General features: G+C 43.3%; 1 long non-coding RNA gene across 1 annotated transcript; it reads right to left on the bottom strand.

The window, feature by feature from the left end:
* Nucleotides 1-11414: 11414 nt before the first annotated feature.
* On the bottom strand, nt 11415-13133 carry LOC140623151 (uncharacterized). Its single transcript, XR_012022811.1, has 3 exons — nt 13014-13133; nt 12389-12458; nt 11415-11770 (listed from the first exon to the last, which is right to left on the bottom strand). It is a non-coding gene; the product is annotated as an uncharacterized lncRNA (long non-coding RNA).
* Nucleotides 13134-17926: the final 4793 nt, after the last annotated feature.

A 17926-nucleotide genomic window follows, 5' to 3' on the forward strand; every position in this document is an offset into this window, starting at 1 on the left:
TGTTAAATATGTTATTTAAATCACTAATAAGGGGAGCAAGCTCAAAGGAGAATCCAAAGAATACATTTATAGACTGGGAATATTGAAATGAATTTGCAAATGGAGACAAGACTCGCCAATCCGCAGAGTCAATTGAAATTCCACTGGACAAAACTTATTTGCAAGTCTATAGACAAGAATTATTTTGCACTGCTCTAGCTTATCTATAATTTACATAATTGTAAAATAGCTCAAAGGCAGTGAAAGGTGCAAAATCTCCAAAGAATCAGATTATCCAGAAGATTGTGCTGTAAACAATGCATATTTTGCCACTGAAGCACACGCTTTTCTCTGCAATTTGCACAGTTTTCTTTTTTGTACCCAACCCAAGAGTTTAACATTCATGCTGATTAGATCCCACTTTGATAGATTCAGCCTATCACAATCTCCACCCCTCCCAGCTTTATGCATACGTGTACTCGATCAGGATGTTATCAATGACACCATCCAAACCACTGATGTTTTGAAAGCAAGTTGAACAGGACAGAAAATCAAAGCATACATATATATCGACCACCAAGATGAGAAGCCTTTCTTTAAATTGAAAAGGCTGAGGTGATCATTGGAAACAAGATAGGTGGAGAGAAGTATCATCCTTTCAAACTGCAAAATGAGAGGACATAGAGAACACAAAGAAACGGGATGAGTAAATTTTTAAAATACCTGTTTCATTTATGTAACAAGTGATTCTTTTGAGAACCACTGGGTGCCAGGCACTATACGAGGTGCCAAGGGTACTGCAGATGAAAGACAAAGCCCTGTGCTCAGGAGGATGTATAGTCTGCAGTGAAATGGGACAAACAAACATTAAACAATCTTTTTGTTTGTTTGTTTTTGTTTTGTTTTGTTTTAACATTAAACAATCTTTAAGTCAGAATATTTCCTGGTAAGCGATCTACCTAACGCAGTAAGTGATACCAGAAAGAATTTCAGCCTGTCAAACAAGGGTAGAGAGGATAGACGTGAACATGTTACTCCTCTTCATTCATTTCAACCTGGTAGCTCTTAGGCTCTTTTTATTTTCTCTGTCTTTGGGGGAATGTAAGGATGTTTGAAGTGCAAACCAAAAGAAAGAGTTGTGGGTTGAGAGACAACTGCTACCTAACTACAAAACGAGAATGGTTAGTGCTTTGCTGGATTTTCTCCTCTTTCAGGACAACCAAGAGGTATCAATCACATGTTTCCCCTAGGTTGGAGGTACAGTGATGAAGACAAATCCTTAGCTGTTCAGATTCTAATGTAGCCAATTGTATAAAACACTGCTACTACCAGCCAGACACTAGGATATAAAATAGTATTGTTACACTGCAATGGGAATTTACCTTTTGCATCCAACTGGAGCTATCTATGTATGCGTATGTGATGAATGGTGAAAATATTAGCACAATTTTATAAGGAAATTAAAATTTGACTCACACATTTGCCACACAAATGACAAAGGATTAATATATAGGGCATTTAAATAATCTCTAAAATTAATAATCAATCCCATAAGAATTGGACAGTTCATGGAAGAAGAAATTCTTATGGCCAATAACCATATGAAAACATGCTCAACCTCATCAAAAGGGAGGATTTAAATTAAAACCACAACTATTTTGCCTCCACCAGATGGCAAAAATGCAGAAGTCTGGCAACAGCAAAGATTGAAGAGAATGTAGAACAATCAAAATTCCTATATATTGCTGGCGGAGTTTAAACCACTCTGGTAAAAAACGATTTGTCATTACCTAATCAAACGGAAGATGTGCATTTCCTACTACAGAACTGTTCAGATCTTGGGAGACTCTTGCACAAGTGTTCCAGCGAACATGGACAAGAATGTTCATGTCAGCATTTTTGGAATTGTAATATCTAGAAAGAGCCTAAATGTCTAATAACAAGAGTCCGGACAAATAAACTGTGGTATTCTTAAAATGAAATACCACACAGCAAAAACCCCCCAGAATTCTCAAAGCCCAAAACTGAAAGAGGAAAAGTTCCAGGGGATATATATATATATAAACATATACAGCATATCTTCCACTTGTATGAAGTTTCAAACTAAACTACTAAGGTTATAGATGTGGTAAAAATTCAAGACAGTGGTTAGCTCTAGAAAGCAGGCAGAAGGATCAGAGCAGGATGAGCACACAGGAGTACCAGATGTTATATTTTTTAAGCTTATTGTTGAACCCATTGGTCTTCATTTCATTATTAATCTTTAAACTTTACATGTAACTTTACATACAAATTATATTATTTTTATATATGTTATGTTTAATAAAAATAAATGTGAACAGATATATCTATCTATCTGTAAATAATATTTGTCAGGGCAGCGACCAGTGCTTAGAGGTCAGCCTTCAAACAATGCACAGTTTATTTATTCGTGGTTGTTTTTAATGTGTTTCTCTTCCTCTAGGTATTTTGGTTACTAGTTTCCTCTTTCATACATATGCAAAGCTGAAATTCTCCAGGTCTATGTTACTCCAATACGAAAGTGTTTCTGCAAAATAATTGCTATAAAGTGCCTTCTCTTCTGCACTGCTGTGGTGGGAAGGTGTTCTAAATTATCTTAAATTTTGGATGAAAAGAAAATAATTTCTAACACGAGTGCTATCTGGAAAGCTCTTCCTGCATACTCTGAAGTTCTTTATGGTGATTTCTTGTGTCACACTATCAAGCATACCACCTGGCTGTAGCAGCTGTGGATAAAACCTATCCACTTGCGTTCTCATGGGGCTTGTGCTGTTTAATATTTTAATTCCTACTCCAAGTGGATCTTACCAGGGGAAGTTGTGTCCAAGGGTCCAGGGTCTCTCCCTGAGTTATTGTTGAGATCTCCTTTCCCTGTCGTCTCCCTCCCACCTGAACACTCCTCTTACAGCCTGACTGAGTGCTGCTGGCTGCCTCATGCTATTCACTGTTCCATCATAGTCCCCATCTGGAAATTTTAAGACAAATTAATTCCCTGACTTCCCAAACAATCAGTGTCTCTGCTTGCATGCTAAATAACAAAGCAATGGGCTCCTTGTTTAAAGATTTGTTTGTTTGTTTTACTTTGACATCACTCATTTCCATCCTCTAGGTGCACTAACCTCAGCGAGAGGGCATGTCAGGCTTTGTCAAGTCATTGTCACTGATTCTCAAGTTGAATTACAGAGCCTCACCCATGTTACGACACCTTTCCAACATCCTTTGCTGGATGGCCCTTGCCTAAAGAATCAGCTCCTGTTTACCCCCATTTTATCCCATTTTATCCCCATGATTACAGGAAACACAAAGCTATGTCACTGGGGATTATTAAGGTTATGTGTTCCTAGTAGTCATAAGAGATTTTCCAGCATGTTGCCAGGTATATATGTCTTTGGCTCCGTGTTCTGCCCTATATGTGACATAATGGATGAATTGATCACTCTTGCAAATTGATGTCAACTGTATGCAGGGCCAGGTTTCTCACATTAAAACATAGGACATGTTCAAAAAGTTCATTTTTAGGTCAGTTGCTGAAATGTGAAACCCATTTTCTTCTAAAAACAGTTTTTGTAGTGTTGGAGCTGACCACATAGTTGGCCGTACTACCCTCTCTAACCCACAAGTATCAGAAATAGCACACTATTGTAATGAAAATAAGTAGAATACGACATTGTTTCGAAGCTGATAATAAAACATGCAACAACCACAAAGAAATCATTTTTGTTTGTTTGAATTCTGGTCTCGAGGAAAGGTCAGTTCATCTAGGGGAGACAAAGGGGTGGCTGAAAACTTCTGTGAGTATTCTGAAAGGGAATTCAGGCAATTTTCCAAGGGTTGGAGATACCATGAAGCTGGTTTTGTGGTGGGAGTAGTAGAAGAAGAATCATCATCACTCAAGCTTTCCATTTCCATGTTTTCATCTTTTCATTGATATAAACCTATCATATGTAGAACTCAAGTTATTTGTCAGTTCAGAATGAAATAACAGGGTAGGCGAAAGGTTGAAATTGAGAAAAGAGGGGCTTCTCAGAAGAAACAAAAGAAAGAAGCATCTTGAATAGGATTCATTGATTAACAGCCCACACATTTTTACTTAGCATCTACTATCTGCCCCGCTTTATGCTAGGTCTTAGGGATATGAAGACAAATGAGAAAGTCACTACTATCATGGCACCAACCTATTGCAGCAAGAGGTGGAGGAGGAGGAGTGGGACAAAATGAGGTGAAGGATTGGGAGAAAGACATGTCAACACATACATTACACTATAACGTGCTAAAAGCTGTGTTAAAGGCAGAGTATGGTGCTGTCTGGGGGAGTCTGGAAATGCTTCTCCCAAATGACTGTTAATCCTCAAAAAATGAACAGGGATTTTTCAGAAGGAACAAAATGTACAAAACCCACAGGCATGAAATCATTTTGGAAATGATGCGAGGTTCAGAGCAAATGCAGAGAAGAGGGGTAGGAAACAGAGGGAGATGAGGCTAAAGAAATAAGGTAGAAACTAACCCTACATCTTCGAATGCCGAAAGAGAGGTTAAAGTCCACTCTGGGTATGTTGGGGACCACAGCTACAGTTTGTTACGGTATGTTAGTATGTTGGAAAAACCAAGGAAATTAACTGATGTGGAATTAATTGATTTTTGTATGACTTAGAGAAATCAGCACTGGGAAATCATGGTTCCTTTTGTGGAGACAGAAAGGAGGGAATGGTCAAAAGGCATCAGATCAGAGTGTTTCTCTGGCAAGGCAGCAGTGGAGACAGTTCAATGACTTTCAAGTGACGTTGGGAAAGGGACCGACCTTGGGGTCTTCGGGAGGTGAGGTGAACAAGCAGGCACTGCTGGATGTTTGCAAGTGCACACCTCTGCCTCTTACAATGTGATTTCATTTTCATTTTGAACATACGCTGAATTTTATTTTTTTCATGTCAGTCACTGCTGACGAAATGGAAATCATGTACCAACAGGTCATCTGCGAGTTCTGGGTCATATGGAAATGGGGAATTCATGTTTAATCATTGGCAGTAGCTAATGAACAATCACTCACTTGTTCGAACCTCCCTTCGGCATTTCTGCAATGTGGTTCCTAGAATCATACTTCTCTTTTTCTTCCTTCCCGCCCCCGGCTTTCAACAATAAAAGAGTGCTTTGGTGGCTAGAAACCTCTCTAGTGAAGAATGCTCTCTTAGAATAAATTTGTGGTATTTCAATAGTTCCTCTTCTCTCTGGCACTGGTTTTTGACTTTTCACAGATCTTAAATTTTAGAACCTTGTGCAGGGAATAAGAACCGAACGAGTTAAACAAGAAAATGAGAAAATAAAAACATTACAGCTAAAAAATAAAAATAAATAAATAAAAACCCTCACATGTAATCAGGAACAACATAGTTCTCAGAACACTAAATCCTGTTATCTGATTCCCCTGTCTCTGGAGGAGCTGTCCCGGGCTGGGGTAGGTGGCCTCATCTCTCACAATGTATGCATTGCAGCCTCCTTCCTGCCTCAGGAAATGAAAATGGCCAAGCATCTAGCTGTGTATACAGAAGGAAGGCACTGCCACCTACAGGTTATAAAATCAGGGACATAATAAATTAATAATTTGTAGGAAAAAAATTTGTTTTATTAATGTAACATTTTCATAGCCTTAAAACCCTCAAAGTTAGCTAGTTTATCCTCCTGCCGTGGGGCAGATCTGTTCCTAAATATTCAAGAACTTTCCCTGAGATTAGAGAAGCTCAGCCCTCAGACAATTAAAATCTAACCAAAGTCGGGTTGGACTTGGCAGACAGTGAGCAGTCAAGGGGTGGTGGGCAATTGCTTTCTGGTACATTTTTTAAACTCAGAACTCTCTGGGCCTCAGTTTCCTCATTTGTAAACTGAGATAATAGATTAGATCAGTGTTTCTCAAAGTGTGGTCCCTGGACTAGTTCATCAGCAACACCTGGGATTTAAATATGCAAGTCTCTCTGGCCTTGTCTCAAACCCTAGACCTACTAACCTGGATACTTGTGAGTAGGATCCAGCAATCTGTGATTTCACAAGATCTTCAAGTAATCGAGATATATATGCAAATGGAAAAAATCACTGGATTATATGATCTAGAAATGTCTGTTGTGCAATTTCATATCGCTAAAGTGATGTCACCGGCAGTCAATCACCAGTCTATGGAGGAGCTGTCTCCCTGGGAAGGTTGACCTTGGGGGAAAAGAGGGGAAAAGTTGGAGCTATAGAAGCAAATTTACCACTCTATGGAATGGCCATGTGGCCACCGATGGATCATCTCAATAGTCAACCAAGTGTTTTAAAAGCTATTGGTCCAACAAAAAGGTTTTCACCCTAGATCATCAATACATAAATGTACCTGGCCATCAATCAGATCTGTCTACCTCTGTGTAAATTAATGCTTCCTCTCAGCTGAACTCCAACTACCAACTTCGACTGACCCCTGAACTCCATAGCAGGAAATTTAGTACTTAATGACAGCATCCTAGAGTATTCTCAAATTCGTTTCCCATGATTATCTCATCTTGCTCACCAGATTTCCCTCAGGATTTTTGCTTATGTAGCTCATATACTCATCTATAGGCTTCCGGCAAGACCCCACCATAGCTCTGGCACAAACTGGTGTTTAACAAAGTGTCAATGACTGGCTTTATATGGTTCTGTGGAAAACACAAATTTGAGTCTTTGAACAGATTTTAAGCCATCACAATTTTCCTCCTTCTCCCATTGTGCTTCTGAAGGATTCTGTGAAAGGATTATGTTGACTTTAAAAATACCTGACACCCACAAAAAGCAGTAGAAATTAAAGAACTGAGGTGGTGGGGGTTCTAAGTGTTATATTAGACCCACGTATGTAGATCAGTGGCATAGTCACAACTCTGACTTCCTATGTTTTGGAGCATTTATTTGGGCAGTTAAAGCAATAAAATCTAAACAACATAATAAAAATCTGAATCACCCCTTTGAAGAAAACTTAATAAAAATTATGTTTGAATGTAATTAGCACTAGAAAAGAAACACAAATGCCAGTGTCATTTCTAGCATCATGACAACAAAGTTGTTTATGCAATAATTATTGAAAAGCTCCCCAGATTTGCTTGGCTTTCCTTTCAATAATAAGAGGGAGACTGAGGGCAGCCTGGGATAGTCTTTGGCTGCCAGTGCTGTTCTAGTTGGGTGTTTGACCAAGAGAGGCCCACGTGTTAAGAAGAAGAGTCAAGGGTCTGAGATTACCCCAAGCCCTTTCCTTTTACATAGGGAATGTGAACATCTGAATGTGCTTGACTTCAAGGCCAGAAACTGTCCACTTCATGTTAGCCACTCAGCTCCAAGTCTGGCTCTGGCACATAGCCGACCCTCTGTGGAATTGTATTAGGCAAAACACATGAGTACCCATAGTTATTTGGAGACAAGACCAAGTAAAGCTTATTACACCACTCTCACATTTTATCTATATAATTCCCATTTTAAGACACCTAATTGTTTATAATAAAGAGACCACTTTGAATAGGACAAAAATGGACTGGGTCAAATTTTGGATCTTCAGCGCAAAACAAACCCAACATCACATAAACAACTTCGGTCTGGTTTTCTTAGGATCAGTTGGAGGTTGGTTAAGCGTGTGTGTGTGTGTGTGTGTGTGTGTGTGTGTGTGTTTTACGAAACTCCAGGCTTTCCTATAACCTGCAGGCCTCGGTGCTACCCTGAACTCTCATCAGCGTATAACATTCTAAATGACCCAGAATCGAGAGATGTTTTCTGCACAGCTCAGAACAGCTGTCTGGCAGCCGCACAGCGGAGGTGGTGGCATTTCAACAGCACTGGTCAATGAAAGACCCTTTATTGTCTAATGGCAGAGGACCAGGCTGTGAAGTGTATTGTGTGCTCAGGAATCTTTTGAGATAAAAGGTGCAGAAGAAGGAGAATGGACTCTATTCAGCTTCGTGGAGGGTAGAACAGAGACCGTCTTCACAGGGTCGGATTCTGTGCTTTGGGTAGAAGGAGGGCACTGGCAGCAGAGCCTCATGGGCCCAGAGGGGTGAGGGAACCCCTGGTGGCTCATCTGGGTGGCCCTGAGTCCGGGCGCACAAAAGCACTGCTGAAGAATCACTACCCTGTTGCAAGAAGCCTCTGTGGTCTCCCTCAAAGACATGCCCTGCGCTCCCACGGGGGAGGAAAGGCAGAGGTCTCCCCGAGGGGCAGAGCCCTGGGGACCACACAACAGGGAGCAGCGTGTAGGGTGCCCAGCCCTTCACTGGGCCCGGCACCGCCCAGGCTACAGGTCACTCTCAGAGACACGGCAGGGAGTCCTCTGGGAAACATCCAGGGCGGGTCTTAATACTTCCATTTATTAGATGAGGCAAATGGGGCCCAAGAGTTTAAGCGACTTGCCCAAACTTGCAGAGCAAATAACTGGGACCAGAGCCCACATCTTCTCATCCTAGTTAAGCATTCTTCTTGCACCGCCAGGCAGCTTCTCAGAGACTGCTCTTCAGGCATAACCTAGAACTAGAAGCCACCTGGCCACTAGAAGCCATCCATGTCGGCGGACGGCTACCTGATGAGGAGCGCCACCTCCCTGGCCACTCTTTCCCTGTGCTTTCCTCTCCTGGCCCAAAATGCACTTATCCCAGTATGTCCTCGGCGGTGCTGGGAAGTGGGCAAGATAAGGCTACTGCCACGGCAGGAGCCAAACCACACTAATGTCCCCAAAGGGCCATTAGTAGAGCCCCCAGCCCCTCGCCCCAACATCTGGGTCTTGTGGAGGCTCTCAGATTTTAAGTAAAGGCAAATAGGAAGTCATACTCAGGTGACTGAATCCCTTCTTTGGAAGGGTCTGGAAATGCACTAGCTCCAGTAAGTATAATAAAAAAAGGAAATCTGCAAAGAAAGCAAAGAGTAGTCCAAGATTTTCCACATCTCCAGTCACTCCGAGAGGCCTCCAAAAAGACTACAGAACTTCAGAATGCATGAGATGAAATAGCCTCATCAATGGCAACGTGTTGCTTCCTGAATGAGACCTTATAGAATTTCTGCATTGGATGTTTCCTCAAAACTCAGATCAGCCTGATTCCTGGGGATCAAATAGCTTTGTGCTTGGGGACAGTTTCTTTGTCCATTAAAATGGAGACTATGATTGGACATCTGCTCCATTTGCTTCACAAAGGTGTGTGTGTGTGTGTGTGTGTGTGTGTGTGTGAGAGAGAGAGAGAGAGAGAGAGAGAGAGAGCACAGGCAATACTTCTTGCAAAAGTGCTCTTTAAATACCAAGAACTTGACTTTTTTTTCCTTACTGTCAATGCACAGAAATACAATGGCCATCAAAGAAGAAAGTCTCCATCACCATCACCTAGGAAGGTAGGCCAAAGGAAATCTTTTTCATTTCCATTTAAGATTTTTTTAAGTTTGCATTGCTTTGCAAACTTCAGCTAACATCAGAAACTCCTGGGGGCTTGTTTCCAAATTGCTGGGTCCCAGCCCGAGTTTCCAATTTAGTAGATCTGGAGTGGGACCCCAGAGTTTTACGTTCCTCTTATTCCTGTGATGTGGAGATTACTGGTCCTGGGGTCATGCTTTAAAAACCCCTAACACAGGGAATTAAACAACAAACGGATGGAAGAGGGGGTGGTATTTGGAAAATGACTCTATGAGGGCCCAAAAAGTCCTACCAGCGTGGCCCAGGATATTAGAATCCACTTTTACTCTGGGTGACTTTGGAGATGGAACCAGGCAGTTGCCACCTTCTCAATGACACTGCCTACAGCGCTGCAATCTGTTTCCAATTTAAAGGAAGAGGGCGAGTGCTCTGCACGCGCTGAGCTCAATAAACCTGTCGTCGACAGGCAGCTCTGCACCTGGAGCTGAGCTGACGTGATGCTTATGGGTTTCAGAGAACTTTGTGAAGACTATTCCTTGCAAGAGATTTTGTCATGAGTCAAGATTCTAAACACCACTCAAAAGCCAGCCCTAGGCAAAATTATGAGTAAGACCCTCATTATTCTCCCACCTTCCCAGGGCCTCCTCTGTCTTCCACAAATCTGATCTCTCTCTATCCCCGCCTCCTGCCTTCAGCCAGTGCCTTTCAAAATGCAGTGATCCCCCAAATTACCTGGGGATCTTATTAAAATGCAGATTCTGATTTAGTTGGTCTGATGGCATGGGGCCCGAAGCTCTGCGTTTCTACTGACCTCCCAAGGGATGTCGATGTTTCTGATTCCTGGGCTATGCTTTTGGTAGCAAGGCATCAAATAAATTGAAGCTTCTTAAGATTATCTATAAATCCTATCTTTCATTCCCTAGTTACATTTCTGTCAGGTGAGACTAGGCACTAATGGAAAATCATATCCACTCCTGTTAGATGGAAGCTTTAGCAACCATTACCTCTCCTGGTAAAGTGACACTAGAATGCGCAGGATCCAGAGGCTTCCTCAGGGAATGACACAGCGGGGACTCTCAGTACAGGGACTGACCTTTCAGGGAGGTCAGTCTCAAATCTGGGGCCAGTTCTTACTCCCTTAGTATAGATCTGACCTCCATTCACTGGGGAAGAAACTAATTCCTAAGTGGACGAGCTGACCTGATTATTTATTTATTTGCAATTTATATCCTGTCTCCTTCTAACGTGGATTTAAAGCAAAGAGTTCAGAGTAAGGATCAGGTTATCTGACTGGTAAAGTCAGGTGTAAAATCTTCCCCTCCCCTACGTTTTCAAGTGTCTTCTCTTATGAAGCAGGAGGAGGAGGGGGAGGGGGGACACGCCAGTCTCCCTCCTCCCTGCCCCCACCCCCGCTTTCCTATGGGTGCACACTCAGACATTCTTTTACTTCTCGGGTGATGCATTCATCCTATCAGATCAAATTCTCAATTGTTCTCTCCCTGTTATTTTATCTGAAAAATGCCAGCTCAAATCAGAATAACCCATGCCAAGAACCAAATGAGAGAGATGATTTATCAATAATTTATGGAGTCTTCTGTGACCCTCGCTTCTCCCCTGTGCCCTTGCCCCCCATCTGTCACCATGCTCCGTCTGTGCTGCCTTTCACATTCCCTCCCGCATTCGCCCTCCCAGCCTCCCTCCCATGCCTACCAAATAGGCCAGCCTCTCGACCTCACGTCAGAATATCATTATTAATACATAGCATTTATTGGCAACCTGCTCTGGACCAGCCAATCGGCCAACAGTTCTTTGTGCATGAACCCTCCGAGTCCTTGCCACACGCTGTAGGTGCTTTCATCATCCCCTTTTTCCAGGCGGCATGTCTGGGGCTGACCTAAGTTTCCACAGCTGGCAAAGAACCTAGTAGTGGAATGGACTCTCTGACTTGGGCTCTGGAGCTGAAGCATCTGTCTGTGTGCTTATTGGTCTGTCCATCTCAGCTTATCCCCTGCCCCCCCCACACACACACACCCCCACACACAAAATTGAGACGGCTTAGAAATTATCTGTGTTAGACTAGAGTTCTCTTCCCTTGGTGAGACACTGTGCCAAGGGCACGCTCTCCGGGTGTGAGCTCTGCACATCATTCCTATGCTGCTCCCCGCGGAGGCCCTCCAGTTCCATCTCTCTCCTGCAATCCATTCCACAGACTCCCCCCAAATGCTGTGTTTAGTCAGCTCCAGCTGCTATAACACGATATCACAGACTGGGGGACTTAACCATTAGACAGTGCTCTCTCCTGGGTCTGGAGGCTGAGAGTTCAAGGTGCTGGCAGATTCCGTTCTCGGTAAGGGCCCCTTCCTGGTCTTCAGATGTTCATCTTCTGGTTGTATCCTCACATGGAAAGCAGAGAGAAGCAAGCTCGATTGTGTCTCTTCTCATAAGAGGACTAATCTCATCACGAGGACTCCACCCTTAGGACCTAACTGCCTCACAAAGGCCCCGTCTCCAAACACCATCACACCGGGGAGTAGGGTTCCCATATATGAATTGGAGGAGAACACAAACATGTAGTACTTAATGCACAATTTTCCTCACGTTTCTCTCCTGTCTTAAGAATGGACAAGGCCCAAGGGGATAAATACATAGCATTTATGTATTTGACATAAATGTTACTGTCCAGCATCTGAACCCTATTTGGGGGATTCTCTATCTTAAGAAGCAGAGACCACTCGTAAAAGTTGCATCGCTAGCCTTCCTTGCAACTAAGGCCTGGACATGTAACCTAGGACCCACTATCAGATGACAACCCCCCAATTTTAAAGTGGAAAAATCCTGGGCCTCGGAGAGCTCATTCTGGCAAAGGTTGGTGGGTGGCTATGCTGGTTTTCCAGAAGCAAGTGTGGCTGCAATTTTCACAAGAGACCAGGACTGTGGTTGCAGGAGGAGGAGCTGAGCCCTGGTGCCCAATGACAGTAAGAGAGATGTCTTCAATGACCGAGTAGGTTATACCTGGTAATGCAGCTTCCAAACGCTGCTAGTAAATCTCAGAGCTTCCCAGAACTGTCTGATGATACCTTTCCTGGAAGAAATTAACCAGATTTGGGTTTTGACCTTGCTGCTAAGCATGCTGCCTGCTACAAACCCTTTACCTCACCAGTGGGAGGGCAGTCATTCCCACCCGCCACATATGGCTCACACTCCTTAGAAGGGGAGCAACAGAGGGAGCCCTACAAGAGACAAATCTTGGCTTCTCTTTTATCATTTTCAGTGAGAGACTCACTTACATTGACCTGTCGTGCCCTGACCTAGTATAGGGGGACCACTGTGGACTCTTAAGACAGACATATGCTCTGACCACAGCAGACAGGCAGAAAGAATGCCAGGTCTTCTGTGCACACCACCCCAGTAACTGGAGCCTTAGGCCCCCCAAGCCACCACCCAGCAGAGGCTAGGGGAACTAACAAGTGAAAGAACCTGACAAAACGTGCCACTCGCAGTGACTGTCCTGCCACAGCCCCTGCTGAAAGACAACCCTGAACTAACCACCCGGGCCTGAGCCCCCTCTAGTCTCCCACAGGGACCTAGGCTATGATTCAATGGCACATAATCCGTAGAAACCAATTCTCTGACTCACCAGTGACCCATACTTTGATTGTGGTGATGGTTTCATGGGTGTTTGCATATGTCCGAACTCATCAAATTATACACATTAAATATTTGCAGTTCCTTGTATTTTAGTTATACCTCAAGAAAGCTGTTCTGGAAAAAAGAAGAAGTAAAATGGCTTGGTGCAAAATAAAATGAGCTGGTCCTTTCCAATGTTTACTTTTGGGAGGCAAAATTGGGAAAAAATAAATAAATGAAACCGATGTAAGCAGGCAGTTTGCAATAAGAAACCAAGCTGAAAAGCCATGTTGTAAGACAAGCAGGGGCCATTGTGGGCCATGAAGAAGCCCAGTTATGAGGAAGGAGAAGCCTGAGTGAGCAGAGCAATAAGGGGGTAGGAAGCCTGAGGGAGGAAGCTGATAGAAAAAGATGACAGTGAGCACTGGGAAGGCAGCAGAGTCCCATTAACAGACTGATTAGAGTGAAGACCCCTTGAACTACAGCAAGGCTAATGGCCACTGTGGGTCTGGAAGACGGCCTCATTCCACTCCGCTGCCAGGCCGCTTGCTTTCCTGAAGTCTCCATGGGTAGGCATCCTGACTACACATTGCTCAGGCCTTGAGGTCACTTAAGGTCAGGTATGATCTTGTGTGTGTGTGTGTGTGTGTGTGTGTGTGTGTGTGTGTGTGCTGCTTTTCTATTTGAAATACTGTTTAGAGGCATGGGTTGTTCAGTCAGTTAGGCATCTTTCTTTGGCTCAGGTCATGATCCATGGGTCCTAGGATCCAGCGTCCGGCTCCCTGCTCGGTGAGGACTCTGCTTCTCCCTCTCCCTCTGCCCCTCCTCCCTGCTCATGCTCTCTCTCTTTCTGTCTCTCTCAGATAAATAAAACCTTAAAATAAATAAATAAAATTAAATACTGTGTATTTGTGATTTAACATCAATTACCATTATGTCTAAGAGCAATATGAGATACCATGTATATGCTTTCCACAGGACGCTACGGTTCAGTGGTTCGTTCTTTATGCCAGTTGCAGGTAAATAGAGGTATTAGCATAAGATGCAAATAGTTCACTGTTATATTTAAAAAGTATTTATGCACACTGCGTTTATTTAAGATGTGTGTGTGTGTGTGTGTGCGCGTGTACCTGTATTTCTTTAATGTTATGGAACAGCATAGTTCACAGGTCACTGTTTCCACATACGTTGTAATAGAACATAAATGAACATAGGGATACACATCTCTGCCAAAACAAGGCTCGGCTTCCCAAGGGCCCTGACTTCAGGCCTGGCTTCTCCCTCCCAAAGCACAGAGAGAACCCAGAGGCTGGCCATCGCAAATGTCACTCGGGCGCATTGAAACATAAACACAGCAGTGTGAAATTAGGGGATGCTCCCTCCTAGAAAAACAATACTGGTGAGAAAATAAATTCTCATGATTGAAAAAAAAATACCACAGCACTGCATTCTCTTCACATCTCCAGTTCCATTTTGTTTCCTTAATTACTTCTCTTTTATTTCCTTTCCATTTCCCGGTACAGAAGTCCAGTAACTTTGCCCTCAGCCTCCGTGTGTAAAATGACTGTGGGGACACAGACACGCAGCAATGGCCCATGACCCCATAGAGGCTTGGTCTCTGCCTTTGGAACAGTTGCCCGTGCTCTGGCTTCCTGGGCCAGGGCTGAGCTCCTGGGCCGCTTCTCAAAGCCCTTCCTAGCCAGGGCCCGCCCTCTTCATCTAACTTTATTTCCCTTGCCAATAATAACCCATTAACGCAGGCCTAAACTTCCATCTTTATAAAAGGGCTCGTGTAGATTTGCTACAAGCAGCTAATTTGTCATAACTTCTAAGCACATTATACCCCCGGGACAGGGCCAGAAAAATAACGTCTGGGCCCTTGAAGATATTTCTTTGCCTTGCTGTTGTCACAGCTAAATGGAGTGATTCATTAGCCCTTGTGAGAAACTCCTGACTGTCATTCTTAGAAGCTATTACCCTTACCATGCCATATCAAGTCAGTATTCAAGGAAAACTGAAATCTCTCCTTCTCTGAACTCTCCTAGTACTTTGAGTCTACAATTCCCACAGCCCTTATCAACGGAGCCCTGTTCCTGGATTATTTCTGCCCTCATAGGGCTCAGCCCCCTGCCCGACTTCACTCTGCAACATCTGCACAACTGGCTCGAGTCAGCTCCCTGTGCCTCACTATGGCTGGCAGGACGAAGGTAATCATAATTGCTTGAAACTTAGTTTTCCTTTTTCCTTTTTAAAGAAACTACATGTATTACCCATCTTGCTTGCTCCAGACAAGGGACTACATGATTTATGCATCCTGTTGAATTATCTCCTTGAATCCCCAGAATGAATTTAAGAAGCCGGTATCACTCCCATATCCATGATCCTGACTAATGCAAGCGTTCCTTTGCCGGTAAACCCACCTCCCAGTCTTCTCTTTTTCCAGTGGCTGAGAAAGTAATTGAGACCTTCAGAGTAAGAGAAAAATACAACCTCAACAGCAAGCAATGTAAATTAACCTCTTCAACCTGCCTTCAAGTGTTTCTCCATGTGTGGACCTCAAGAAGCAGCAGAGTCACAGACTAAACCAGAATTTCTGTGGACAATTTAACATACAATTAAATGAAGATTCCTGGGCCCCCCCTCAAATCTACTGGATCAGATGCTTTATGGTGAGGTTTTGTTTGCTTGTTTATTCATGAGAGACACACAGAGAGACGCAGACACATAAGCAGAGGGAGAAGCAGGCTCCATGCAGGGAGCCTGATGTGGGACTCCATCCCAGGACCCTAGGTCATAACCTGAGTTGAAGGCAAGACGCTCAACCACTGAGCTACCCATGTGCCCCTAGGATGAGTTTTAAAGCACTTAGGGTAGTTTTGATGAACACACAAGTTTGAGAAATGGTCTTAGACTGAGTCTGTGTATTGGTCAGAATATGTTAATTATGCTGCAGTAACAAACAATGCCAAAATCTCAGGGGCTTCATGCAAGAAAAGTTAACATGTCCCTCAAGGTGGGTATGAGTAACTCTCCAGGGAGTTGTTTTCTATGTGATAATTCAGTGAACCTAACTATACTGATCTTGTGGTCCCTCCATCATTCACTGTGTCAGAAGGGAACTTGCCTCCAGAAGGAGTTATGAAACAATATTCCATGTTCACAATCTTCAGAAAAAAGAGAACTGAAAATACTAGTTGACGTGGTTTGAAGTGTTGGGGTTCAGAGCCAACAGACAAGAAAGAATTCTTGAGATGTCTTTCATGCAAAAAGGTGGTTTTATTAAAGCACTGGGACAGGACTCATGAGCAGAAAGGGCTGCACTGGGGTTGTGAGGAGTGGCTGATTCTAGAATATTTTCTATCCTGGGGCAGGGAGGGTGATGTTAAGGTCCCAGGAGATTGGGTCTATAGGTTTCTGGAGATTGCTTTTTTTCTTGTAAATCATTAAGACAGTTGCAAACTGATGGAGACTCATGTCCTGCTAGACTGTGATCTCTATCAGTTAACCACTTATTTTTCTCTTTCCTTTGTTCTCGAGCAGCCAGGAGTGCCTGAAGAATGGCACATATAACCCACCTGGGGTGTGGGGGCGTTAGCTTATGGTTTGCCTTTAGGTTGCCTTCTGTTCCCTTGTCCTGAGTGATTACCAGTAAAATATACCTTCCATAAAACAGTGTTTAAGTCCCCATGAACACATACTACCCTTCCAGGAAGCCCTGATTTGTTCTCTAGTTTACGAAATCCTAGAGTGACAGGTGAGAAGGGTGTTTAAGTTAGTATTTGCATCTTCCAGGTCCATTCCAGGAGCATGGTAGACCCCTAGGAGGAGAGCCATGGGAAAAGACAGTGATCATTTGCCTCATTGCCTTCCTTTCTTTGTGTTTCCATGTGAAGAAAATGAACTAGAGGTAGAATTTTCCTCATGTCATGTTTACAATGAGGGCAAGATGTTCATATTGCTAAATACTCCTAAGGAAGCCTCCTGGTGCTAAATACTTATCCGGCCCACTTCTAGACGCTGGAGATATCTCAAAGACAGTTCCCTTGCAAGACTTGGGGTTGGACTACTCAATCACTGCCTTTGCACTGCCTTCCCTGCCCCAGAATTTTCCTACTCCTTGGTTTACCATGGAGCAGGCAAATCAACAGTTTCTTCTTCTTTCCCATCTCCCTGAAAAATAGCACAAAAGCCCTCTAGTTTGCACATTACAAAGGAGAAATAGCCACAGGTCAACAGAATAATAAGGACAAGAAGTGTAAGAAAATGTCTATCTTAGGAAAAAGGCTGGTAAAATGGAGGTCGCATAAAGGCATATGTTAATCTGCCTGAATTGTCCTGTCTTCCCACCAGGAGGAAGGGACCACATGCCCTTTGGCTAGGCAGAGGCTGAGTGGAGGAAAGGATCAGTGAACAGAAGACAGAGGCCAACTGTGTTTCCAATTACGCCTCAGGAGGAAGCCAGAGACTCTAGAACAGTGTTCTCCACAAGAACCTTGAAAAGACTTTTGCAAGCTCCATAAGTTTTTGTTATTCTTTTTCTCCTCAGATAAGAAATGGCATCCCATGTTTCAACCAGGCTTTTATGTACTATGTGTATACAAATGTATACATGTACATACTAGAATGTTCTATGAGAAAGGAAGGAGGGTGCTGGAACTAGTATGACCTGAAAAGGGGGCCTGGTTATAACCCTGGGATGGGTTCAGTGACAGCTCCTTCAGGAAGTTACAAAGCAATATAATTTTTTTTTTAATTTTTAAGCTTTGTGCAATAACCATCCAAAGTCAAAATTGAAATTGACACACCTCTAATTTTTCTTTCAGGAGATGGTGTTGGCTACACCTCTGTATTTGTTAGATATGAGGGCTGAAAGAGGACATTGGAGAGTGAGCTTAGAAACTTCATTTTATGGACAAGGAAATT

Source organism: Canis lupus, chromosome 32 (genome assembly GCF_048164855.1).
Source record: "Canis lupus baileyi chromosome 32, mCanLup2.hap1, whole genome shotgun sequence".
Classification (NCBI taxonomy): Eukaryota; Metazoa; Chordata; class Mammalia; order Carnivora; family Canidae; genus Canis; species Canis lupus.